The sequence below is a fragment of the Rattus norvegicus genome, chromosome 4 (genome assembly GCF_021556685.1).
Source record: "Rattus norvegicus strain SHRSP/BbbUtx chromosome 4, alternate assembly SHRSP_T2T, whole genome shotgun sequence".
NCBI classification, from domain to species: domain Eukaryota; kingdom Metazoa; phylum Chordata; class Mammalia; order Rodentia; family Muridae; genus Rattus; species Rattus norvegicus.
Genome location: NC_141537.1, coordinates 41,775,725 through 41,785,703, shown reverse-complemented (window position 1 = coordinate 41,785,703; position 9,979 = coordinate 41,775,725). Strand labels below are relative to the sequence as shown.

General features: G+C 44.0%; 1 long non-coding RNA gene across 1 annotated transcript; it reads right to left on the bottom strand.

Moving 5' to 3' along the window:
* Nucleotides 1–703: 703 nt before the first annotated feature.
* Nucleotides 704–5,186, bottom strand: LOC148006244 (uncharacterized). Its single transcript, XR_015685947.1, has 2 exons — nucleotides 3,311–5,186; nucleotides 704–953 (listed from the first exon to the last, which is right to left on the bottom strand). It is a non-coding gene; the product is annotated as an uncharacterized LOC148006244 (long non-coding RNA).
* Nucleotides 5,187–9,979: the final 4,793 nt, after the last annotated feature.

Genomic DNA, 9,979 nt, shown 5'->3' with positions numbered 1-9,979 from the left:
GATTAGGAGAAGGATGATTAAGGGTCCCATCAAGGTGGACACCAGGGTAGCAAACCAAGGGGATCGGTTAAACCACCCCTCGAACCAGCCTTGTTGGGAATCAAACAGCTTCTGTCTCTGGGCCAAGCGTTCTCGGAGCTTAGCCATGTTATCTCTCACTAATCCTGTATGGTCTGCATAGAAACAACATTCTTTCAGTGTAGCACACAGGTTCCTTCTTTAAGGAATATCAGGTCTAATCTTCTCCTATTCTGAAGGACTACCTCTGAGAGGAAGGTTAGGTATTCTTGGAGGTCAGCTAAAAAGTCTTTCACTCTTTTTATATCTGAGTCAATGGCAGTTCTGAATTCTCTATAAACCTTGCATTGCAGGGCAATGGCAGATGTCCTTGTGCTGCCCTTGCAGCACCTAGATAGCCTTAAGTAATTCTCAACTCTTTTTTTTTTTTCTTACTAAGTCTTTAGCATCAGGATTCCAATCTGGACACTATCTAAACCTACACACCAAGGTCATGACTAGCTTTTAGAACTTCTAAACTTATACAGATTGTGATCCCTGAGGCACAGTCCCAAGAAGTGTTAGGAGTACTAACATATGCAATGTTACATCATTTGTAATAGAAATCAAGCCTATCCCCACACCTATCTTGATAAAACCCGGGGCAAACATGAAATTAAGTCTAGGGAGCTTTTTGAAGATCTGAGTTTCCCTCTAGGTCCCAGCTCTCAGCCCCAACAGCTAGTACACGGCTGGTGAGGGTTGAGAGTTGATGGCTGTCAGGGTGGTCAGCAGAACCAGGTACGGTCCTTTCCAGTGAGTATCTGGGTTCGGTGCCATCGTATGTAGCCGAGTCTCCGACCTGGAACTGGTGAGATGTCTCAGGGGTCCCCAGGGCATAGGCTGCTGCCAGCTCTGAGCAGATTTCTTTCTGTATCACCTGTAGGTCTTTTAGCCTGGCACACAAATCATTATTACTATGGCACTATGACATGTTGGTTCAGTAACATCATCTAATACAGTCAGTGGGGCTGAGGCCCCATATAAGATCTCAAAGGGGGTAAGGCTGAATCTGGAAGGGGTATTTCTTGCTCTGAAGAGAGCAAGAGGGAAGGAGTGTCACCCAGTCTGCGCCAGTCTCCATGGTTAATTTGGTCAGGGTCTCTTTTAGAGTTCTATTTATTTACCCTACCTGTCCTGAACTTTGAGGTCTGTAAATACAATGTAATTTCCAATCGACCTCTAAATACTTGGCCACACCCTGGCTTACCTTGGCAACGAAAGTAGGGCCGTTGTCTGACCAGATTACCTTGGGCATTCCAAGAGGAAGATTTCTTCCAGTATCTTCTTGATGATTGCAGAGGCCGTCTCTCGTTTGGTGAGGAAAGCTTCTATCTATTCCTGAAAAAGTATCTACAAGCACTAGGAGATACTTGTGATTATATTTTTCTGGTTTTATCTCAGTGAAGTTCACTTCGACTTTTCACCAAACTCTCTAGGTCTCTTTGCCCTGTTTGCTTGCTAAGCATTCACTTATTGACATACCTTATACTTTCTACTGCCTCTCTGGCTAAAATCTTAAAGTCTATTACATACACTTAACTACTTGGACAAACTTTTTATCTCCTAAATGAGTCCATTTCTGTATTTGGCAAAGTGAGTCTTTTCTTTGTTCTCTGGGGAGTATAGCTTTCCCCTCAAGTGTGCCATTGTCCTTTATCTTTTAAGCAATTTGGGCCTTTTCTAAGTGAGGCCATCCCTTAGTCCAATCCTAGTTCTCAGTGGCTGTCTCTTGCAGGCCTGCAACCAGGATGGGCTCCTGCATAACCATTTTTCGAGCCACTTGATCTGCTTCGTTATTGCCCCATGTCACTGAATCTCTTCCCTCCTGATATCCTGAGCAATGAATAGTACTCACAGTTGTTGGCTTCATCAGGGCATCCAAGAGATGGCAAAGGCATCTGCGGCACTGATGTACTGGGGAGTTGAGGTTCAGCCATCCTAGATGACATTGTGTTGTCCACCATGGCAGCACCCACTTATCTCTGACCTTCATGAAGAGAACTGTTCCCGTCTGTGGACAAGGTAGCCTCGGCTTTCAGCAGGGGTCAATCAGCCAGTCGCAGAGGTCTTTCCTCCACCCATGGGCTTCTGCCAGTGCTTGACACTCGTGCTGTGGTGGCTCCAGGTCGGATTGGGCAGCAAGGTGACCAGATTGCCCCCAACAGGTGGAGAATCTAGTCCATGGCAGCTGACCAGTGGTCCCATCTTTTGGGACACTCTATTCAAAGGCAAACATCAGCCAGTCTATCACAGTTTAAGTCCTGGATTGGGTGATAATTGTTAGTGCCCGGCTGGCAGGAGTGATATGTTCCAAGTAGAACAGCGCTAAGCCATTCATCTCCCAGCATCAGGTACTGGTGCACTGAGACAGGTCTTAAGCTCCGCATACACAGTCTGTAGATATGCATACACATGGCCTCACCCAGCCATTTCAGCCCACGCAAGCCATTTTGGGGAGCAATTTTCTCATGAGCAAGGGATGGGGGCAGTCAGGGATGACTATGAACTAGTGGGTTACCCGGCCCACGCCAAGGTCCACTGTTCTTCGGGCAGTCCATAAGTATTGTTTGTTGCCAGCAGGCCCCTGTACCCAAGGTCTTTGGATACTGGCCCACTGGAGCATAGGAGCACAGAGCATTGGGTCCCTGTATCCACAAAACAACTGGGCGGGCTTCCCTTCTATCTCTGTGCATAGCCAGCACCAAGAGGCTCTCCAGTGTCCCCTCTTGTTCTTTCTGGGGCAGTCCCTGACCCAATGTCCTTTTTCTTCGTATTAGGCACACTGATCTTTAGCCAGGAATTCTCTTCTGTTGCCAGGTACTATCTTCCTAAGTTCCCTAACTACTGTGGCCAGTATATGTTCCTCTCTTGTCTTTTATCTCTCTTTAGCTCTCTAATTTCCTCTTCTTTTTGTCTCTTTTCTTCCCTAGCTTCCTGCTCTTTTTATCCTCTTTCTTCCTGTCTTTCTTTCTTTCTTTCTTTCTTTCTTTCTTTCTTTTTTTCAGTCTCTCTGCATCTTCTTCTACAGCTATTAGGTGCTGTCCACTTTTCTGCACAGACCCTGAACCACGCATCAACTTATTTTCTCTGCAACTTACAATAACTCTCTCAGTGACTTAGCTTTACCCTTCAAGTTTCTGTAACTTTCTCTTCATATCCTTTCCTTATCTTAGCCAGATTGGTGGGGCATTTTCCAGCCCCTAGGAGACCCACCCTCGGAGCCTGGGGGCAGACCTGGAGCACTCCCTACCTTCAGGGGCATTGAAGTCAACAGTCAGGAGCCTTCCATCCATGTCTGGAACATTCTTTCTGGCCTCTAGCAGGATTCTGTCTTTCCTCAGTGGTAAAGAAGATCTGTAACAGTTACTAACAAGCATCTCACGTGGGATGGTGAGAAAACAAGAAGGGAATCTAGAGGAGAGAGGTCCACTGAAGAGGACAAATAGCATTTAGTCACACAGCTAAACCAGGAGGCCTTTTTTTTTGGACAAAAAGGCCACTGTAAATATAAGCACAAGCTTTGTCTATGAAACAGAAAGGCGAGCAGAGAGGCAGCCTAGCTGTTACCGGCTGTCTCTCTGGGCTTAGATTTTCCCTTAAGGAGTACCTACCTCCCTTCAGTGTCAGCTTGGTGGCTTTGCCTCTCAAGAGAACCAGCCTCCAAATGACACTGGGCTTCTAGTAACAACTAATAACAAAAGGATGGAGAGATGGTTAGAACCTGGGTGCTAGATACTAAGCAGCTGACAAAAGAATTGTAACCAGTTCACCTGGGGCTTTCAGGACTTTAGTAACAGCCCTTTACCAAACTGTCTCAGTGGGCTATAGGCCCATGGAAAAGAAAACATTAATCCTGACTGGCAAAACAAAGTTCTTCACAGTTGTAGATTCTTTGAAACTATTTTAGGGGCTCTTTTTGTCCCCCAACCTGGGGCATTTTAACCATAGGGGCAGGAACTGGCTGCTGTGGGGATAGGACCAAAGGCACTCTCCATGTTAATGATGATCAGTGAGAAAAGTAATTTAATGTTGGAGACTGACTCCTCCCTTGGAATAAGGACAGCAGATAAGGCAGGCTTCCTTAAAGAACTTCTCTAAATGAGCGCTCTCCTACTGTGAGCAAATGTCAGAAATTCCTTTCCTGTTCTTGTTTTCCTTATAGCCCCACTTAGCTCTCAGCCTTTTTAGATCATTCTTCCTGTAGCATTTCTAACACAGCCTGTCCTTTTTTTATAGCCTGTTAACAGCATTTCTGATCTTTTAGGCAGCTATGCACTAAGTGCCATACCGGCTGAAACTCCGCCTTTAAGATTCCTTACTCCCAAGGAAAATTTAAATCTTTCCCAGTTCATCACAGCTGGCTGCGAGCACAAGCACAGATAAAACACTATGTTTTTGTTTTGTTTTTCTTTCCTTTTTTTAGAGCTGGGGACCGAACCCAGGGCTTTGCGCTTGCTAGGCAAGAGCTCTACCACTGAGCTAAATCCCCAACCCCCAAAACACTATGTTTTAAAAATTAACTTTGGCTATCAACCAACACACCGCCACTAGAGCGGGGTCCACAAAATTAAGTTTCTTACTCACTAAGCGTTAAGGGGACCAAGTAAAACTCTTCGACGAACAAAGCAAACAGTTTCATGATTTCAAACACAGTCATCGGTCCAAGATTTTAAACACAGTCGTCAGTCCAAATTCAAACACGAAACAAAAGTCAAAAAGACACTAACAGACACAACACGTCCAGAAAACCACAGTCAGGTCACAAAGAAGACAAACAATTCCAACAGTCAAACAAGTAACAAGCAGACGCGCCGCGCAGCTTCGGTACCAAACTGAAACCAAAAATTCAGACGGAGTCAGCGAGGGTCTTGGATCCTCTACTCCAATAAAATTCAGACGGAGTCATCAAGGGTGCGGATCCCTCCGAAAACGGACGGAGGTGCCACGGATCCGGATCTCCCTCTCCTCCAACCACCCTTGGAACGTCTTCCAGGGCTGCGGGGGAGAAGTCCGAGCTCGTCAGCTCCTTCTCTGGCCCGCCCAGATAGTCCCCAGATCTGAGCCTATTGATCGATCGTTCACAGGACAAGACACAACAGACAAGACAAACGCCGGCCGGCTTACCTCCCGGTGGGTGGTCGGTGATCTCTGGGCGGAGGGTCTCCAAACCCCGGGCGAGCCCCCATAATGAAAGACCCCCAGAGAGGACCTTTCCCTCAGGAGGAGTCCCAAGCGCCCAATGACCGAGCCGAGTCCACTCGGATGCAATCAGCAAGAGGGTTTATTGGAAAACACAGGTACCTGCGGGCACACAGTCTCTTCGGAGGACTTGCGCACTCAGCAGCTCCAGCATGGGGCTTTTATAGGGATTGGGGAAGCAGAAGCGGGCGTACAGAAGCAGATGCATAGTTACGGGGATTGGTGGATTCAAACGAGGCACATAGACATGTTCACATATGATTGGCTATTTCACATGATGAGGTAATAAGGTATAGCTACACACATTGGCAGGTTTGGGGCGTCCTGGATGTCGGGGGCTGGGGGCTTATCTCTTCCTGCCAGGTGGCCTGTGAGTGGTACTCCTGGTCTGTTCTGCATTCCTTTCCTTTTATGGTCTGTTAGTTTTCACGGTGACTCGGCCCTAGGTATCTGGGCGTGCCTGGGCTCGGTCAAGCCTGTTGCAACTCTGAGTTAAGACTCATGGGGTGGGTCTTTCACCTGTGCTGCCAGTGTGTGAATATTGTGCATAGGTCTGCGGGATTGAAAGAAAACACCTACACGGGTCACCCATTTTTCAATGAGTGCCACCAAGGCTTTACTGAGATCTCCTTATATACCCTAGGCAAAAGCCGTGGAAAAACAACAAGGCAGGTGAAAATCCCCAACCAGGAAAACAGGAAAAGGCTGTGTGGTGAAAGTTCTGGGCCCAATCAGGGGCATAAACAACTTCTTAAAGCAGGAAGGCTCGGTGGGGAGGAAGGGTGCCATGGAAAATCCCAGCCCCAAATCAGAGGCTAAGAGCAGCTCCCAAGGGTGTAAACAATTTCTTGCTATAGCAGGCTAAAACGCTCAGTGAGGGGGGAGGGAAACACCAAGGTAGGGCCCAGTAGTATTTGTTCCATCTTTTAAAATCAGGAGACTTTTAACGAGTGTTTCTATTTTTCAGGGGATATAAGTCTATTTAAGTTGTTTATCTCATCTCCATTAGCATCTGTTGAGAAATCGTCCATTTCTTTTAGATTTTCCATATTTGTAGAGTACAAGTTTTTAAGGTATTACCTTATGATGTTTTGGATTTTTTTCAGTGTTGTTGTACCCTCCTTTTCATTCCTGATTTTGTTACTATGGATATTATCTTTTTGTTTTAGTTTGTTTGGATAAGACTTTATATACCTTGTTGATTTTCTAAAACAACCAACTCCTTTTTTTCTTTGATTCTTTGTATTTTTCTGTGTTTCTATATTATTGATTTCAGCACCCCATTTTATTATTTCCTGAAATTAACACATCTACTCTTCTTGAGTGTGTGTTTATTTTTGTTCTAGGGGTTTTAGGTATGCTGTCAGTATGGAATTTCTCTGGGTTTTTGTTTTTCTTTTTGTTTTTGTTTTAAGGCACACTTAGTGATACAAACTTTCCTTTTAGAACTGCTATCATTGTATCCCATAAGTTGGGTATATTGTTGCATTTGTTCTAGTTGAATTCTCAAAAATGTTTACATCTATTTCTTAATCTCTGTCTTGATCCATTTTTTTTACTCAGTAGGTTGTTGTTCCGTTTCCATAAGTTTGTAGGTTTTCTGTTGTTTCTGTTCTTTTGAAATATCGCTTTAATTCACATTTGTCTACTTAGATTAAGGGGATTTCTTCAATTTTATTTATTTATTTATTGAGAATTGATTTGTTTTGAGTGGCCAATTTCTGGAAAGCTTCATGAGGTGATGAGAAAAGAGAAAAAAAAATTTGGAGTTTGTGGAAAATGTTCTATAGATATATTACGTCCATTTATTTTATGATATCTGTAATTTCCTATATTTCTCTGGTAGTTTTTGTCTGAATGACCTGTCTGTTGGTGAAAGTGGGGTATTGAAGTCTCCCACTATCAATGTGTATTTTGAATTTTAGCAATGTTTCTTTTAAAAACATGGGCTCCTTTGTAGTTGGGGATAGACATTAAAAATTGAAGGTCAGCGAGTCCCAAACCAGCGGATCCCTGCCCCCAGCAACTCTCTGCTCCCAAACCCGTGGGAGAGAGCCTTCACCGCCTGGTCAGGTGGGCACTCCTGAGACTGCAGAGCGGAAGAGACCACCAACACTGCCCATCCCTGCCCACATCCCTGGCCCAAGAGGAAACTGTATACAGCCTCTGGGTTCCCGTAGAGGAGGGCCCAGGAGCAGCAGATCCGCTGATTCTGAGACACCTGCAGAACCTGAAGGGACCAACCGGATAAACAGTTCTCTGCACCCAAATCCCGTGGGAGGGAGAGCTAAACCTTCAGAGAGGCAGACACGCCTGGGAAACCAGAAGAGCCTGCACTCTGCACACATTACTGATTCCAGAGGAAAACACCAAATGCCATCTGGAACCCTCGTGCAGGGAAGCTCCTGGAAAGGGCAGCACAGATCTTCCTGGTTGCTGGGGCCACAGAGAGCTCATAAGCAACACTCTATGAGCAAACTTGAGCCTCGGGACCACAGGTAAGACCAACTTTTCTGCTGCAAGCGACCTGCCTGGTGAACTCAAGACACAGGCCCACAGGAACAGCTGAAGACCTGTAGATAGGAAAAACTACACGCCCGAAAGCAGAACACTCTGCCCCCATAACTGGATGAAAGGAAACAGGAAAACAGGTCTACAGCACTCCTGAAACACAGGCTTATAGGACAGTCTAGCCACTATCAGAAATAGCAGAACAAAGTAACACTGGAGATAATCTGATGGCGAGAGGCAAGCGCAGGAACCCAAGCAACAGAAACCAAGACTACATGGCATCATCGGAGTCCAATTCTCCCACCGAAGCAAACACGGAATATCCAAACACACCAGAAAAGAAAGATCTAGTTTCAAAATCATATTTGATCATGATGCTGGAGGACTTCAAGAAAGACGCGAGGAACTCCCTTAGAGAACAAGTAGAAGCCTACAGAGAGGAATAGCAAAAATCCCTAAAAGAATTCCAGGAAAACATAAATAAACAAGTAGAAGCCCATAGAGAGGAGTCAAAAAAATCCCTGAAAGAATTCCAGGAAAACATGAATAAACAAGTAGAAGCCCATAAAGAGGACTCACAAAAATCCCTGAAAGAATTCTAGGAAAACACGATCAAACAGTTGAAGGAATTAAAAATGGAAATAGAAGCAATCAAGAAAGAACACATGGAAACAACCCTGGATATAGAAAACCAAAAGAAGAGACAAGGAGCTGTAGATACGAGCTTCACCAACAGAATACAAGAGATGGAAGAGAGAATCTCAGGAGCAGAAGATTCCATAGAAATCATCGACTCAACAGTCAAAGATAATGTAAAGCAGGAAAAAGCTACTGGTCCAAAACATATAGGAAATCCAGGACTCAATGAGAAGATCAAACCTAAGGATAATAGGTATAGAAGAGAGTGAAGACTCCCAGCTCAAAGGACAAGTAAATATCTTCAACAAAATCATGGAAGAAATCTTCCCTAACCTAAAGAAAGAGATACCATAAGCATACAAGAAGCCTACAGAACTCCAAATAGATTGGACCAGAAAAGAAACACCTCCCGTCACATAATAGTCAAAACACCAAATGCACAAAATAAAGAAAGAATATTAAAAGCAGTAACGGGAAAAGGTCAAATAACATATAAAGGCAGACCTATCAGAATCACCCCAGACTTTTCACCAGAAACTATGAAAGCCAGAAGATCCTGTACAGATGTCATACAGACACTAAGAGAACACAAATGCCAGCCCAGGTTACTGTATCCTGCAAAACTCTCAATTAACATAGATGGAGAAACCAAGATATTCCATGACAAAACCAAATATACACAATATCTCTCTACAAATCCAGCACTACAAAGGATAATAAATGGTAAAGCCCAATATAAGGAGGCAAGCTATACCGTAGAAGAAGCAAGAAACTAATCGTCTTGGCAACAGAACAAAGAGAAGAAAAGCACACAAACATAACCTCACATCCAAATATGAATATAACAGGAAGCAATAATCACTATTCCTTAATATCTCTCAATATCAATGGTCTCAACTCCCCAATAAAAAGACATAGATTAACAAACTGGATACGCAACGAGGACCCTGCATTCTGCTGCCTACAGGAAACCTCAGAGACAAAGACAGATACTACCTCTGAGTGAAAGGCTGGAAATCAAATTTCCAAGCAAATGGTTGGAAGAAGCAAGCTGGAGTAGCCATTCTAATATCAAATAAAATCAATTTTCAACTAAAAGTCATCAAAAAAGATAAGGAAGGACACTTCATATTCATCAAAGGAAAAATCCACCAAGATAAACTCTCAATCTTAAATATCTATGCCCCAAATACAAGGGCACCTACATATAAAAAAAACCTTACTAAAGCTCAAAACACACGTTGCACCTCACACAATAATAGTAGGAGATTTCAACACCCCACTTTCATCAATGGACAGATCATGGAAAGAGAAATTAAAGAGACGTAGACAGACTAAGAGAAGTCAGGAGCCAAATGCACTTAACAGATATTTATAGAATATTCTATCCTAAAGCAAAAGGATATACCTTCTTCTCAGCTCCTCATGGTACTTTCTCCAAAATTGACCATATAATTGGTCAAAAAACGGGCCTCAACAGGTACAGAAAGATAGAAATAATCCCATGCATGCTATTGGACCACCACGGCCTAAAACTGGTCTTCAATAACAATAAGGGAAGAATGCCCAC